Consider the following 17,090-nt stretch of genomic DNA (forward strand, 5'->3'; position numbering starts at 1 on the left):
GAGATTCTGTTTTCCCAAAGAAGAATCCTCCCTTACGTTGCCTCATGGTTATAAGTCTTGTAACCAGGAGTCTGGAAGCAGAGTTTGGGAGACTCTTACCGTTCTCACCAGTGAATATGGATTCACTTGATCTCCTGTTTTCTACTCCTTCCCTCACCATCTCCGCTGTGCCTCTGTGGCTGAGAACCGAGCCTCTCTGGTTAAATCTCTCTGGTTGTGTTGGAAAGGAGTAGTCCCCCGCCCAGTTGTGGTGAGGGAGTGAATGTGGTGGCCCTAACTGATCCTTTTACAACCAGTCCTTGTGTTCTCCACTTCCACCTATAACCCTCACCGTTAGCGGTAACGGGTGCCTCCAATTCCTGAGACTTTCTTGGAATTGTTGCCATGAATAAGTTTCTTCTTTGACTTCCTGCCCTGAAAGTTGTCAGGTTTCTGGCTTTTCTCCATGCTACTAAATCAGTTCCCACTTGCCCAGTTGCTTTCTGCCTCACAGATTGCTTACGTTCTCAAATCATGTTGACATCTCACCTGTTCCCTATATCTTTGTGGTTTAAAATCTTTTTTATTCATTTATAAACCTGCACACTCAGTCTCCAGTGGCTCAAGAAGAGATGTGCATGGCAGTTGCCCTCCACAACACACAGGAATTTCATCACTGCAGCTTCTCCATTCACTGGCTCTGTTTTATTAGGCAAGTCACTTAACTTCTCTGAACTCCAGTTTCCTTGTAAATAAAACAATCATTCTTATCTCATAGAGTATTGTGAGTTAAATGACATAACACACATATACTATTTAACACATTCAGCAAGCTCAAAAAAATTGATCTGGAAGCTATTATAATTATTAATACATCATTATTGTTATTATCATTATGATTTGCCACATAATAAGAAACTTCTTAGATTTAATCTCATATCTCCTTGCAAAAAAGTTTGCTCTGGTGCTAGAAATGGAAAAAAACTAAGTATTAAAATACTATTCAGAATAGATCACTGTTTATCTTAAAAAGCCTCTTCTACATCTGCATGGAGACGTTTTATGAAAGTCAGTGAAAATACCCCTTCAGTCACTCAGAAGGCCAGCTGTTGGCCAACTTTTACTGTAAAGGGCCAGACAGTAAATATTTTAGGCTTTGTGGGACAGTCTCAGACCAGCTACTCAACTCTGCCATTGTAGGATGAAAGCAGCCACGTATAATTCATGAACAAATGGGTGTGGCCAGGTTCCAAATAAAACTTTATTTACAAAACAGAGGGTGGCTTAATTTAACTTGGGGACCATAGGTAGTAGACTCTGCATATGAAAAACGCCTATTGTTGACAATATTATTCAATGAGCTCGTTAAAGCTCTTTCCTTAACAAACAGCCCCAAATGTTCAAGTCCTTAACACAACCAATGTTTATTTCTAATGCCCAGCTTGGTGAGCAGCTTCTAGTGGTAACTTAAAGATCCGAGCTCCTTCCACCTTGTGGCAATTCATCTTCCTGGGTTTCCTGGACTCCTGACTGGATCCTCTGCATTCAGTCAATCCTTGAGCGCAAAGACAATGCGGAGGAGATAGGATGGGCAAGCCAAGGTTGAACCCACATTTCATTGGTCAGAACTTAATTACAAAAGAAGCTGGGAAACTCAGTGATTTCCTTTAAAGTGCTCAGCAAAAGAAAGGAGGAGTATGGGCATTTAGCCAATCCCATCAAAATTTGGACTGTCAGGTTAGAAAACAAGCCATTCGGCAACACTTGGCAACCATCTTTTCCTTCCAAAATACATGAACAATCCTCCAGGGCAAGCTACATAATTTATTGGCCCCAGTGCAAAATGAAAATGTGGGGACCCTGGTTAAAACAATCAGGTCCACAGTTTTTCCCTTTCTTCTGCGGTCTCTCTCCACACGTCATGGTGGTGTTTTTATTTGCTATTTAATCTGGCAGTCCCTCGGTCACGGGAATACCCGTAGGTGAAGCCACCCTCCTAGGCACCAGGGCCCACCCACACCTTGGCACATGGGGCACACTCCCAGGTCCAGGCCCAGGCTGCTTCCTCCTCTCCCCAGGGCAGAAGGTGCAGTGGCCAGGAATGCAGCTGGGATAGGCAGCTGGGTGAGGGTGGGGGTCTGTGCCTGAGCCCAGGGCTCCGAGGCCCCTGCACATAGCCCGCCATCCCACAGGGCTTCACTTAACCCAAACAGACAGAGTTATTAAGAATGTTAAGACAGTAAACACAGAGTATTAAATGCCTAGAGCAGACCCCTCCTGAGGGCAGCGTCCCAGCCCCGACACTGGCCACAGGCCCATGAAGCCTGCTCTGATGTCCTTTCAACTTGAACACTTGCTGGAGGGGAAAAGGCCTCCAAGACCCCACTTTGATGTGCTCAGTAAGGGGCCGAAACCAAAGCCAGAGACCTTGGGCTGCTTTTGCCCAGATTTTTCCTACTTTCATGGAAAAACACACTGCATTGGACCGCTGTGCAAATGAGGCACAAATTGAATTGCCTTTCAATAAAACAAACAGCCCTCAATTGTTTAACTTGTTGCATGTTAAGGAAATGCTAATGGGCTCGATGTTCCAATCTTGAGTGTTCTGCTATTTTTTTATATGCAACATTTGTTCCAATTTTAAAACACGTACAGGGGAACTTCAATTCCACCCAGTCAGTATTTATTCTGTGCTACTGACCCTGTGGGAGGCAATGAAGAGTCAGGGTGAAGAATGCTGAGGAATTTCCAATGCTGGTCCCTGAACTGCTTTATGGCTTTGGGCAAGATGCTGCGCTTCCAGGAGCCTTCATTCCATCACCTGTAAAATGGGCTTGGTAATAGCCACTTCACAGCCTCATGTTGAGAAGTAAGCATCCAATACATGGAAAAGGTTCTTACTGGGCATTGGTGATAATACTGATCATTATTATGGGGAGGTGGAGAAAAACACCTTCAGACATGATCTCAAATCTCGGGAAGATGATGCATTTACAAGGAGAATGAATTCTAAACAAAGGCTGCAGAGCAGGCAGTAAACACTGGGAGCGTCCACGGGGACATACCGTGTGAGTCATTGGAATGAGAAGGGTACAGTGGCAGCAGCTTCTTCCTTGAATCAGTTGACACTTGTCAGAGAGCATTGCCAGGCTATTCTTGGCTCTGCCACATCCAAATAGGCCCTTTTATTACACAGTTTTCTTTGGGCGAGGGGGCACAATTGAAATGTATGGCCATTTGGTGGTTTAGGTATTTACAGTGGGGTAATTATCTATGAAATGTGGTGCATGTACCCCTAGTAAGTGATAAAAATCAGGAAATGTGAGTGGTTTCTGGATATTGCATTTAATATCACAGTTCAGACTGTGTGCTATAGGCTCAATGGAGAAGGGGAAGAATCCTCAGAAAATAAACATTTGTCTGCAAATTTTCCAGTTGAAGGAGAGGTCGGCTGTTAATGCTGCTATCTCCACTGCACATGATGATTGGACATTAGTGAATCACACAGCCTGGGTCAGCCTAAAATTGTCCTATAATAAAACTGAAATATAATAGGAAGTTGTGCTAGCTTGTATTTCAAAAGTGGGGACCTCTCAGTGCACACGTATTGAAAAGTGACCCTTAAAACAAGAAAATGATGCAGGACAAACTGGGCTGTTTCTGCTCCACAAAAGGTTGTTCTTGCAATAGAAATGCCTCTATGGCCACAAGTAATAAGAAAAAATCAAATCAGTCAGCTTTCCCTGACTCTGGTGATCTTATATATAATTTTAAATATGGGAGTGCTACTTACTTCATCATACTGCTCTTATTTTTGACTTCAGACATATCTAACTATTCTTCAAGGATCCATGTATAAAAATACAGAAGGCTGCGCAGTTGTATTATGCTTTAGCAGAGAAGCAGAATTTCCTTTGAATTTAGAAGTTTGGAAAAAGTGAAATTTGCCAGTCTCTTAGGGAATCACAAGGCCTACCATATGTGTGAGGATACCACTATATAATATATTTATATTTGACCAAGCAATGTATATGTTTGCCCTAAATTATTCCTAGAGCCATAATTCAATCTGTCTGGCTTCTTAGCAAGAGAGGATGCCATTCCATTTAAAATGTGTATGCCATAGTTGGATTCAGAAATTGCGGAAACTGAAACCTAGGGCTGTTTTAGTTTCCTATTGCTGCAGCAAAAAAGGACCAGACACTCAGCGGCTTCAAACCACACAAGTTTAGTATCTACAGCTCTGGAAGTCAGAACCAGGGCTGTGCTCCTTCTGGACGCTCCAGAGGAGTGTTTTCTTGCCTTCCCGGCTTCCCTTTTCTCATGGTTCTCTTCCTGCACCAAAGCCAACAGCCCAGCAGCATCTCTCCTGCCTCTCCTGCCTTCCTCTTACAAAAGCTCAAGCCAATTACCTTGGACTCACCTGGATAATCCAGGTAACGTCTCCATCACAAGACACTGGGATTAGTCACATCGACGAAGTCTCTTTTACTACATACAGCAACATGTTCACAGGTTTCAAGGATGAGTGATGTCTCAGGACATCACGGAGAGACCATTACTGAGTCTCCTGCAGTGGCTGTCTCACCGCAGTTCTTTTCTCCACCTCATACCCAAGTACCTACGTTGACTTCCTCTATCAGCAGACAAACAAGTTCAAGTCTCCTCCATCGTTAAAATGAATAAGTCAATAAACCCTCTCTCTATGCTGAATTTCCCTCTAACTACTGTTCTTCCTTTTTCTCTTCCCAGCCATAATCAAGTGATTTCACACACTCACTACACGGATGTGTCCAGGACACCTTTCTTTTCCCTTGTCCTTAAATCTTGACCTGCTGCAGCCTGACACCTGTCCCCAGCACCTCACCAGTGTGATGGTCACAATGACATCCCACTGATGAAGAACTATCCTAACTTCGTTTCTCAGTAACACCCTGTGGATGCTTCCCTTTTTCTTGAAACTCCCTCTTCCCTTAGATTTTGTGATGTGCATTTGTTTATTCTCTCAGAACTTTATTTTCCCTTTTTCTGGTAAAGGCACCTGGTTGAGCTTTATGGAGCTGCATCTCGCTCACGCACCATGACGCTTACTTCACCTGGGGTGATTGGGCTGAGCTCATGACTTAGGCCTGACCAGTCCGATGCCACCTCTCTGTGGCCACACATATTGGTTCAGGACTGGGCACATGGCCAAGCGGAGCCAGTGGGGTGAAGTCCCAGGTCAATCCTGTAATCAGCAGGATTACAGTAACCAGCAGCCATGTGGCCCCTCAAAGAGTTTGAGTTTGAAACCCATGTGAAGGAAAGTCAAGGAGATCACCCTTTATAATGTGGGTGGGCCTCATCTAATCAGTGGGGGGATCTAAAGAGAAAGAATTAAGGATTCCAGAGGTCAGAAGACTTTCTACCTCGAGACTTCAACATCAGCTTTTACTGGAATTTCCAGCCAGCCAGCTTCCTCTAAGGAATTTGGAGTGAAGACTTCAACCTCTTCTTTACTAGAGTTTCCAGTTTGTAGCCTGCCATCTGGAATTTAGATTTGATGGCCCCCAGAATCACATAAGCCAATTCCTTATAATAAATATCTTAATATATATATATATACATGCATGTAAATATGTGTGTGTGTGTGTGTGTGTCCTGTTGTGTCTGTTTCTCTGGAGAACACCACCTCTGGAGATACAGGATAATTAATTAATTTACATAAGTAGAACTGTAAGAAACTGTTGGAAACAATTCAAAATATTAGGAGTTGGCTTTGATTGCATTGAAGGCAAGGGGATGCTCATTTCCGGTGCTAATGCATGTCAAGCACATTCATTCATGTATTCATTCTTTAGCTTACTGAGCATGTACTGCATATGTAGGAGGCATCTGACCCTGTGTCCAATACTGCTGACATGGAGACAAGTAAGACATAGCACTGGCCACAAGGAGCTCAAAAGCACAAGTGCAAAAAAATAATTGATTTTAAGTGGTGTAAGTACATGGGCAACAACAAGTCAAGGACACGTCTGAAGCGTCAGTTCCAGGGCAGCCCCTTGGCTAGGTGGGATGGTGGAGAGGGGCTGGGAAGAACACTTTAATCCTCATGGCGAGCTAGTGCAGGCATTACCTGCAGCTGACGGATGGAAGGAAACCCACCCAAAGTAAGCAAATAGGAATTTCAATCTTGCCACTCTCAATGTAAATTAAAAGGATTCCAGTTATAACCTAGAGCAGTAGGTCTTAAGTTTCTCCCTTTAGATTTTCTTTCCTTTAAGTCTCTCACCCATCACAGCAGCTTGGAGCCTCTCCCTCTCTAGACTCCTTACTTTCAAACTTCCCCTCCAAATGTTCCCAGATCCTTTCCCTTTCCCATCCCTCCCTCTTGTGATGTTTTCCCTCCCCACTTCCCCCATGAGACTGGAGGTGTCCATGCCACCAACTCCCCACTGACCTCATTTTCTCCACTCAGTGATGGGAAGTCCCTGAGGGGAGAAGCTGATCTTTCACTCTCACTACCTTCCTAAGAAGGAATCCTGATTGTTTCATTAAATTCAGCAAATATTTTCTGAGTATGTTTGGAACAACTTGGATATGTAAATCTACTTTTTCAATTGTTAATTTCAGGAAATCTGAACAAGATCAGTATTTTCCAAGAATAGCGCTTAGTACTGTTCAATCAGAAAATGGTTGTTCTCCTAGTTTATAGTCTAATTGAGGGAAGCAGATAATAAACAATAAATAAGCAAATTGTTTAGTATACTAGGAAAGTGATAAATACTAGACAATAAGAAAAAGGGAGCATTTGGAGGGAATAAGATTACTCACCTTGAAAGGGGAAGAAAAAATTTCAGAGCAATTGCCCCAGTAGTAAGTGGCTGAGTCCAACCACTTTTGCTATTCCATGCTGCCCTAATTAAAACAGATTATAGTCATTATGTATTAATTGTATTACATAAGGCCTCTTAAATTACAATTATGCTTCCAGAACATATATTTAGAATAACTTGGGGGTGTACATTCAAAGTAAGTTTTCTGTAAAGACAGACAATTCTCAAATATCTCTTGGTAATGATTTCACATTTTGCCCTATCTATAAATATGTATGCATTTAATTGTAGAAAGCATGTGTTTTCTGTGCTGGGAAGAACCTGGGGTAAATGAGAGACTAAGAGGCCTGAGTTTTAGTCCAGCTTTGCCATTTGACCACCCATTTGTTCTGGGGAATATCATTGAGCCTCGTTGTAGCTCACGCAGCTTCTGCTCTCTATCAATGGTCTACCTGAAATGAAAATAGTCTATGGAAGCTTATATAAATGTGTATCCTCAACTTCAAAAACGAATTATTTCGATATTCAAATCTGATACATGCCTGCTTCCTAAGGTTGTCATAAAAATGTCTACGTGGAGACTCGCCCATGGTGAGGGGCTCTGTTCTGCACAGTGAGAGGTATAGCGTGGGCACCTCCTTTTCTTTTCCAGTGTTAAAGAGATCAGAGGGTCAGGCTCCCCTTATTTCACTTTGTCTATTAAGCCTCACTCCTACCACATTAAAGGTTTGTTTATTTATTAGACATTTCTTGGGTCAAACAAAGACACTGACTATCATTACCCTAAATTATGATGCCTCTTTCCTGTCAGATATCTGTATTGCTGTCCTATGACTATCCCCGTGCTATACTTGTCTAGGATTACTCCAGCCTCTTTATGCTCTTTTCTTCCAGGGAGCAGGACTCATCATTTATCTCAGCAAGAACTTTTTCTCCTGTTTTTTTTTTTTTAATTCCCCCTCTAGTTAGTATAAAGAAGGGCTAACACAGCTTAGTACTTCAAGAAACATCTCACCGCTGTCCTAGAGCACAACTTCTGCTGCCTTCCCTGAATTAACTGTGTCTCCACATGTTTCCATAGCTCTTCAGGTTGTATTTTTCCTATCTGAAAATAAGAATTAAAAAAATAACCCTCATAGTTTCCTTCCCTTTTTTGCTCTGTTTCAAAACTGTAGCCATTCTCTTGTTTCTCACCAACTGAATAGTTAGGAGGCAGCTCAGCAAACGGACTGCAACCTTCTACACAAAAGTTCAGTGGGCTGAATTACTCCATCCATCTGGTTCCCAGGGAATCTCCTGGATTTAAGTCAGACATGATTCAGGCTGGAGGTTTCTCCTTACCTGCACCGACCCAGTGGGATCCAGGAATGTCCCCAACATCAGCTGTGAACTCAAGTACCTTCCAAAAATACCTCAAATAAGGATTCCAGTGACACCTGCAGCTCTTGACCCAAACTAAGAGGCTGCTCCATCTGCTCCCTGGGGTTGGAGAGAGTGGAGAGAAGGATCCTATGTACCTTGGCTCCTGGCTGGTCACCCAGGCAGCCCCAGCTCAGCACCAGCCAACGCAGTAGCCACCAGCCATACCTGGCTATGGAGCACTTGAAAGGCAACTAGCGCTACCAGAGAACGGAAATTCTTATTTTAATTTCAGAAACAGATTAAGTGGAAAAACTGATGTTTGAGCCACTAATTGGAAAACTTTTAAGGAACAACTTGCATGTGATTCTAGCTTGTCAACTATTTTATGAAATCTAAATGTCAAATATTTATCATGAAAAATTAGATGTGCTTTAAGTTTAAATACTTACTAGATTTCATTAACTTAAAAACTTGTGAAATATCTCAATAATGATTTTATATTGATTTCATGTTGAAATAACATTTTAGATATATTGACTAATTAAAATATCTTATTTAAATTAATTTTGCCTATTGTTTAATGCAATCACTAAACCTTTTAAAATATATATGTGGCTGTCATTATGTTTCTGTTGGACAGCACTGCTGTCAATCAACCTTGGGAATGTGGACAAATAAATGCTTTTGCAATTCATTAAACACTGTTGGGAGAACTAACCTTTATTAATCACCTACCATTCCCCAGAAGTTATTCCAGTCTCTCTACCATGTTAAACTATTAAATGTTAATTATATTATTGAGAGAGAGATAATTGAGACTTACAAAATTAAACACTTGGCCCAAAATCTCAGAGCTCTGAAGTGGCAGACCCAGGTTAGAATGGAATTCTGTCTTGAAAAAGGATAGTAATATTGTAACGAAAGCTCTGATGTATTTTCATAGAAGCCACTGGTATCTTTTTCCAGTTAATCACAAAATTAATCATATCATTGCAGTTGTGCCCACCTCTTAGAGATGCTGAGAGTTTGAACCAAGAGAATGGGTGTGAAATGCTGAGCTCGGTGTATAGTACATGTTAACTGTTATTATATTTCAGGAGAGGAAAATACAGTGCAACTTTCATCTGATTCTGCAGGTGAACCATTCCAAATCTATCAGGGCGCCCCTATTCCAGGGTGGTTATGGTAAAAATTATGACACATTTGCATGCATTTTTTTTCCTGTTCAACCTCTCTCTCGCTTTCAACTCACAAGTTGTACCTATCACATCACTCTGCTTTTCCTCAACCTTCCTTTCATTTCCTATGTGTGGGCAGCACCACCATCAAGTATTAATCCCCAATTTAGTCTTCAGCCAAAATCCAAAATGATTTCCTTTTTATGCAACAGATGGGAGAAATTAACCTATGCCTTTACTCCACTTTTTTATCATTAGCAAAATGGAACTTCCTCGAAATGAATGCCTGCTAATGTTTCACTTTTTAACACAAGTAGGCAGTGCAAAAAAAAAAATTTCCTGTTACTCCTCCTTTCCTGTCTTGTGAATTATGTTATGCTCTGACTGAGGTAAATACAGAAAACACAGGAGCCAGGGACACTAGCCTTTATTAGGTGACTCAACCATGGAAACTACAACTACCTAAAGCAAGTCGGCCAAACACAGCCTGCTATTTAGAAGCTGCGTGTTTGGAAGGTCTGCGTAAAATTGCTAAGGAGGAAAACCATAGTTATCTGGTTTGGACTTCTCTCCTTCTCTCCTTTATGACTGCATGGTGAATCAATTTCAGTAACATCAACAAGAAAGCCTCAGTGCACAACCCAGGGGTATGGAAAAACAGTCACTAATTTTCTTGTATTTACAAAGTTGTTCACGCATATGGTCTCATCTGAGTGACACACCATGAGAGAATATGCCCAAAGGGGCATCTCTGTTGTCATGCTCATTTTAATCCTTTGTTGCCTCTTCCCACTAGAACCTAAACCCTTTAAGGGCAGTCATTTTTCCTCTATTTCACTCATTGTTGTGTCCTTTGCATCTAGTCTTGGGACTGGTCATCTAGAAAGTGCTCAATAAAACAGGTGACTGAATGAGCTTCATAGGCAATCTAGAAGAGTACGAAGCAGTAAAAGCAAGTAGCCCACAAGGAAATGCAAGCTGCAGGTAGAATCTCGCGCTGGCCTCACCTCCTCCTGCTTCTGAGCTGCCTTCTTACTGCTGAGCAGCAAGCATTTTTCTTTACATGTGAGATGGGTTCCAATTGTCCCCTAATCTTTGAGTCTGGCTTTTCAAATGGATGAAAATCATGTTCCAGAGAACATCAAACCTAAGCAAATAACAGTTAGTGAGTCAGTCTAGCCAATTAGAGGCGACAGGTGAGGAATCTAATTATGACACCCCATGGTGTGGCTGGGTTCTCAGGGCCCTTTCACCATGCAGTGAAAATGTCACACAATTGGAAAAACACATTCGAGTGAGCACACATCCCCCGCTGCACAGAATAAGTGCCAGAGCTGAACATTTGTATTCTGCTTGAAAAAAACAAAAGCAAAGAAAAAGAAAGGGGGGTTTACAAAATAGTTGTGTAGGCCTTGGTCACACACAGTGCTGAGGAGCGCTTTCAGGGGGCACGCAGACACTCTCTTGCTGTGAGAGCCAGGAAGGTCTCAAACAAAAGGAAGGTTAAACCCCAGGAAGCAAGGAAAGGCAGGAACATCTAATTTCCTTTGATGCTAAATAAAACCCAGCAAGAGCCAGAGTGCTTGGGATGCTACTGACAGATGGGGGGTGGGCAGGGTAGGGATCCCAGCATTTATTTAAAAAGTGCCCTTCAGAAAATAAACCCACATTTTAAAAAAGTTTTCAACAAAGCACTGAAATGTCTGTTCTGATTTATTTATCCATTCACCCATCCATTCATCCAGACTTTATTAATACAGACCAGGGGCTATGTGCTGGGCAAAAGGTGATAAAGATATCCTTCCTCTTCTCAGGAAACTTCAAACTGTCACATGGGAGAGACAGACCCAAATGATGGGATTAGAAGACTACCTTTTATGTGTTGCTAAAAGCCTAGTTTTCTAGGACTGCTGTAACAAATTACACAAATGTGGTGTCTTAAAAAATGGAAACTTGTTCTCTCACAGTCTTGGAAGCCGGAAGTCAGAAACTAAGGTGTTGGCAGGACAGTTCTGCCTCCGGAGTCTCTCAAAGAGAGCCCTTCCTTGCCTCTTCCAGGCATTCCTTGACTTGAGGCTGTGTAACTTCAGGCTCTGCCTCCATCTTCACATGGCCACCTTCTCTTCTCCATCTGCCTCTCATTGTGTATCTCTTATAAGGACACCTGTCATTGGATTTAGGACCCACTGTAATCCAGGATGACCTCATCTTGAGATCTTAAACTTATTTACATTTGCAAAGATCCTTTTTCCAGATAAGGTCACATCCACAGGTTCCAAGATCTTTGGGGGCCACCCTTCAATCCATTATAGGTAGTATGGAGTAATGATAGTATTATCAGGAAAGACTGCCCGGAGGAAGTAATACTGTAGCTGCACTTGAAACGATATACAGAAAACATAGACGCCACACAGGCAAACCTGGGGCAGTGGATTGTCTTTTTAGCAGAAGAGATGGCATAAACTAAAATACACGCATAAAGTGTGACTATAAAACAATAGCTAGCAGCTCAGTGTGTACGGAGGGAACATGAATAAAGAAGAGCTGTGAAAGATAAGGCTGAGACCGAAGCAATGCCAGACCATGGAGGACTCATACTCCATGCCATAGAGCTTGAGCTCTTTCTGGTCAACCATTCTTAATTGGTAAGCTATTGGCACACTGGTAGGTTCATGAACCCATGAAATGTTGGTCAAAACTTATGTTCACTGACACAAGTGCATTTTAATGGTTATGCATTTGATAAAAGGTAGATGAACTGTGTGACATGATACAGAGTGAGGTAAAATTTTCTGTCTGACATTAAAATATATAGTGTAATAATATGTTATCAGACAGGCCACAAAGAAAATTTTCATATTTACTGAGCCCCATGAGTATATAAGAGAACTTAGGGAAGAAAGAGAAAAATGAGACAATTACGGAGTTTTCATATGTACTGTGAAGTACTGTTTGCTTTGTTCATGAATATCCGGTCATTTTGTTCATTTATTCAATTAGGCTTTGAGCCATTTGATCCTGTTAAGCATACTGCCCAAAATTTTAGTACTCAAAATTGCACCATGTTTACAAAAAGCTTTGGAATCATTGTTCAAGATTGAGGAGAATGTTGGAGAGCTCCAAATAACATAACCAGATTTTATTTTCTTTCTGCTTTGTTTTATATTCCCCTGGGGGATGGTTTGAGGTAATAGTACAGGCAAGGAGGTCAATAAGGAGAATTATACAGTGAAATAGTAATAGATACTATGCTGGTTTGAATCGGTTGTGTGCCCCAGAAAAGCCAAGTTCTTTGTTCCTCATTCAATATTGCTGGGTGGGAGCTTTTTGATTGTTTCCATGGAGATGTGACCTACCCACTTATGGGTGGTAACTTTTGATTAGGTGGTTTCCATGGAGATGTGTCTCCACCCATTCAAGGTGGGGTTGCTTACTGGAGGTCCTTAAGAGGGAACTGTTTTGGAAAAAGCTCAGGAACAATGGAGCCCACACAACCAGAGACCATTGGAAATGCAGAAGTAAATGCTCCCAGGGAAGACTTGTGCAATGAGGAGAGAAAGCTAGCAGATATTGCCATGTGCCTTTCCAGATGAAGAGAAAAGCCCTGAATATCCTCAGCCTTTCTGAGCCAAGAAATCTTTCCCTGGATGCCTTAGTCTGGACATTTTTATAACCTTGCCTTAATTTGGACATTTTCACAGTCTTAGAATGATAAACTTGCATCCTAATAAATTCTCCTTTTTAAAAAGCCATTCTGTTTTTGGTATATTGCATTCCAGAAGCTTACAAACTGAAATAGATTTTGGTACCAGAGAAGTGGGGTGCTGCTCTGGTTTGCAAATACTAAACATATTGGAACACCTTTTTAAATAGATGAGGGGAAGATTTTGAAAAGATTTTGAGGAGCTTGATAGAGAAAGCCTAGAATGCTTTGAAGAAAATGTTGGGGGAAATGTGGACTCGAAAGATACCTCTGACAAAGCTTTAGACATCATTGCAAACTGAAAGAAAGGCAGCCCTGGTTTGAAGGTGGCATAGAATCTTGCCAAATTGGATACTGTTGTTTGATGGAAGTTATAACTTAAAGGCAACAACCCTGGCTACTTAGCTGAGACTTCCAAATTAAATGTGGAAAGTGAGGCTTGGTTTCTTCTTGCAGCTTATAGTAAAATGTGACAGGAAAGAAATAAACTGAGAACTGAACTCTTAAGTATAAAGAACCCAGAAATTTATGGTCTAGAAAATTCTGGGCTCCAAGAAAGGGAGACCCCATAAAATAATGCCCCACATGAGGAGTTAACCAAACATGGAACCAGTCAACCATTCCAGAAAAATCCAGAATTGGAGATAGAGTTATCCAGAAAAGATTCGTGGAAAGTCCTATTATTGTAGGATCTATATAAGTGTACCACTTCCAGTCTGGACTAAAAGAGACAGAAAAGGAACAGATTGAAAGAAAAGTGACTTCAGAGGCAGAACCATGGAAGCTAAGGTCTGAATACAAGAAACCTGGGACTAGGGGAGTGGACCCACTCATGCACTTGTAGAGGATGAATTTGTCCCAAAGGCAAAGGGTCAGCCTTCCACCTAGTTGTTCTGGAAGAGTTGTGACCCAGGCCTTGGAGAGGGTGGAGAACGTTTCTTGGGGATTGAGGAGGGCCTGGCTGCCACCCATTGTTCAAAGGGATTTTGTGTTTGCCCCAGACATGACAGAAAGGCTGGGTGCAGCCCTGATGTTTGGAGGGAATGGAGCCAAGATAAAGGTGGTCTCCGCGATGTCCTCCAAGACTTCAAGCTCCATGCCAATGCTCGGAGAGAGCAGGGCTGCTGAGTTGACCTTGAAAAGGGTGAGACTGCCACTTTCTAAAGCCCCAAGGACAAATGACTCTCAGACTCTGAGATCTAATGAAGTTTGCCCTGCACATTTTCAGAACTGTTTGGGTTGGTGACCCCTGTGTTCCTTCCACTTTCTCCTTTTGGAAATGGAAATATGTATACGACTGTCCCTCTTTTGTATGTTGACAGCAAATAACTTGTTCTGAGTTTTACAGGTCCAGAGCCAGAAGAGAATTTTGTCTTAGGACAGACCATACAATTAGCTGATGTTGATGAGATTTGGTACTGTTTCTGACTTTGTATTGTATTTGTATTGTTATTGAAATGATTTAAGGCTTTCTGATATTGTGATGGAATGAATGTATTCTTTTATTGTGTGTGCTGTATGGCAGGGGTCACATTTCATTCTTTGTCCAAGCAAGTATCCTGTCATTGTAGCACAATTGGTTGAATTTTTGTTTGGTTGGTTTTTTGTTTGTTTCTTTGTTTTGGGGAAGGGCATGGGCTGGGAATCAAACCCAGGTCTCCCACATGGCATGTGAGAATTCTACCACTGAAGTAGTAATGAATATATTTTGCATTTGGAAAGAACATGTCTTTTTATGGCCCAAAGGGTAAATCTGTTGTGTACCCCAGGAAAGCCAGGTTCTTTAATCCTCATTCAATATTGCTAGAGGGGATCTTTTTTATTGTTTCTATGGAGAAATGTGACCCACAAATTGTGGTTGGTAACTTTTGATTAGATGGTTTTCATGGAGATGTGCCTCCATCCATTCAAGGTAGGGTACTCACTGTAGTCCTTTAAGAGGGAACCATTTTGAAAAAAGCTCAGAGCCAACAGAGCCCACACAGCCAGAGACTGTTGGAGATGTAGAAGGAAAACACCCCTGGGAAGGCTTATGCAATGAGGAGAGAAAGCTAGCAGACAGAGAAACCCCAAACATTATCAGTCTTCTTGAGCCAAGGAATTTTTCCCTGGATGCCTTATTTTGAACATTTTTATAGCCTTGCCTTAATTCAGACATTTTCATGGCCTTAGAACTGTAAACTTGCAACTTAATAAGTTCCCCTTTTTAAAAAGCCATTCCATTCTGGTATATTGCATTCCAGCAGATTACAAACTAAAATAGATACCCACCAAACAGTGGAGTATGCAATGTCTTGGGAAATAAAATCAGGGGGATTTAATGATTAATGGAATTTAGGTGAGGGTGAGAAGATAGGAAGTCTAATTCAGGCTCACTCACTGGGCAGTTATCTTCCAAGGTGTATGGGATGGTTGGCCAACATCCAAGGCATGTAGAAGCATCTCCCCTACTCACAGCTATGCATTGGCCATGCTGATCAATTCCCCTCTGCTCAAACCAGCCATGTTCACTCTCACCTCTGGGTCTTGCTCTAGCTTTTTTCTCTGCTAGGAACATTGCATCAATATTATTATTCTCATTCTATAAATGAGAAAAATAAGGTACAGAATGCACACAGTATCAGAATACAACCCCAGGTGTTCTACCTCCAAGGTCACTTATTTATCTAGCACGCTACATTAAGAGCCTGAAATGAAAGTTTCTAGGGATCAATGTTAAGTCTTGTCCTCACACACTGTATTTGATAAAATTAGGTTTAGCTGAAAGTAGCAAAAACTCCAAATATTAGTGACTTGAACAAGAGGGAAGTTTATCTCTCAAGTAAAGGAGGCTAGAAGTCCTACCATCACTTTCCATTCCAAGCATAAGAAAGGAGAAGAGATGAAGAATAAACAACAAAGTGCACCCACCAGATGTTTTTTTTTTTTTTTTTTTTTTTTTAGGAAAGGAAGGAAAGACAGAGAAGGAAGGAAGGATGGGAGGAAGAAAGGGAAACATTTTTTAAACATTTTCTTGTTTTATTATATTTTGTTTGTTTGTTTGTTTTTTTACATGGGCTGGGGCCGGGAATCGAACCGGGGTCCTCCGGCACGGCAGGCAAGCACTCTTGCCCGCTGAGCCACCGCGGCCCGCCCCCACCAGATGTTTTTTAAGGCAAGTTTGTGAAAGCCATCTCATGGCATTTCTGTATCCATCAAAGGTAAGAATTCTAGCCTTCCTCCAACCTTTATGCTTGAAGTAGCAGGAGTCAACAGGAAGCTTTGTGTGTGCCAAATGAATCTGCTTCCACCATTATTGTCAGGAGTAAAGGGAGGACCTGAGAACCCTGCATCTAAGTAGACACTCACCCGACTCTCTTCTCAGCCCTCCCAGCCTCACCACCACTACCTTCCCATTACCATTGGGCCCTTTATCCCTGTTTAAATCAGTCACCACAGAAATTCCTGAAATCCCAGGACAGTCTTCCTCCCCAGAACTCTGATCCTCCCCAGAACTCAACTTTATGCAGCAACGAGGCAGTACCTACCTCCTCTGTCACTTTCTACCTTCCATCTTGCTTTGTTTTTCTCCATACCATTTTTTATTACCTAAAACATATTTTTTAACTTAAGTATTTCTTCCAGGTAAATTATAAACTCCATGGGGGCAGGGATTATTAAAATGTTTATTTTATTTGCTGCTATATGCCTAGAGTCCAAACTATAGGAGGTGTTCAATAACTATTTGTTGAATGAATGAATAATTAATTAATTAATCAATCTCATTGGTCAGGGCTTAGAAACATGACCAGACTAGCAAGGAAAGCTATGAAAAGCAGTCTTGATGTCAAGTATCATATACCTGGCTAAAGTTTTGGAGGAGGGAAGTATAGATACTATGGGACAATCAGCAACCTCCACTATAGATGCCAAAACCTGTTCTGCAAGACAGGTTAGAGGACATGTGACTTAGGAGTGACAGTGACAGAAAGCCCATCCAAGAAAAAAAGTATCTCATGAGGCTTTGTGTGCTTGTGAGGAAACTAGGTCTCGAGGAGGTGAAATAATGTGCTC

General features: G+C 41.7%; 1 long non-coding RNA gene across 15 annotated transcripts in view; it reads right to left on the reverse strand.

The window, feature by feature from the left end:
* The window catches only part of LOC143642837 (uncharacterized), an 89,413-nt gene that overhangs the window by 60,594 nt on the left and 11,729 nt on the right, over positions 1 to 17,090 (reverse strand). For 2 of the 15 annotated variants that reach the window (XR_013155924.1, XR_013155921.1), the window contains exons 3-4: positions 7,810 to 7,899; positions 6,793 to 6,876 (exon numbers count right to left, since the gene is read on the reverse strand). The exons of 6 other annotated variants lie outside the window; for them this stretch is intronic. This is a non-coding gene — a long non-coding RNA (uncharacterized LOC143642837). Of the gene's footprint in view, positions 1 to 1,017; positions 1,535 to 2,163; positions 2,801 to 6,792; positions 6,877 to 7,809; positions 7,900 to 7,988; positions 8,274 to 17,090 lie in introns of those variants that run through there. 7 more of the 15 variants (XR_013155929.1, XR_013155928.1, XR_013155925.1 and 4 more) reach the window with 6 other exon arrangements.

The sequence above is a fragment of the Tamandua tetradactyla genome, chromosome 7 (genome assembly GCF_023851605.1).
Source record: "Tamandua tetradactyla isolate mTamTet1 chromosome 7, mTamTet1.pri, whole genome shotgun sequence".
NCBI lineage: Eukaryota > Metazoa > Chordata > Mammalia > Pilosa > Myrmecophagidae > Tamandua > Tamandua tetradactyla.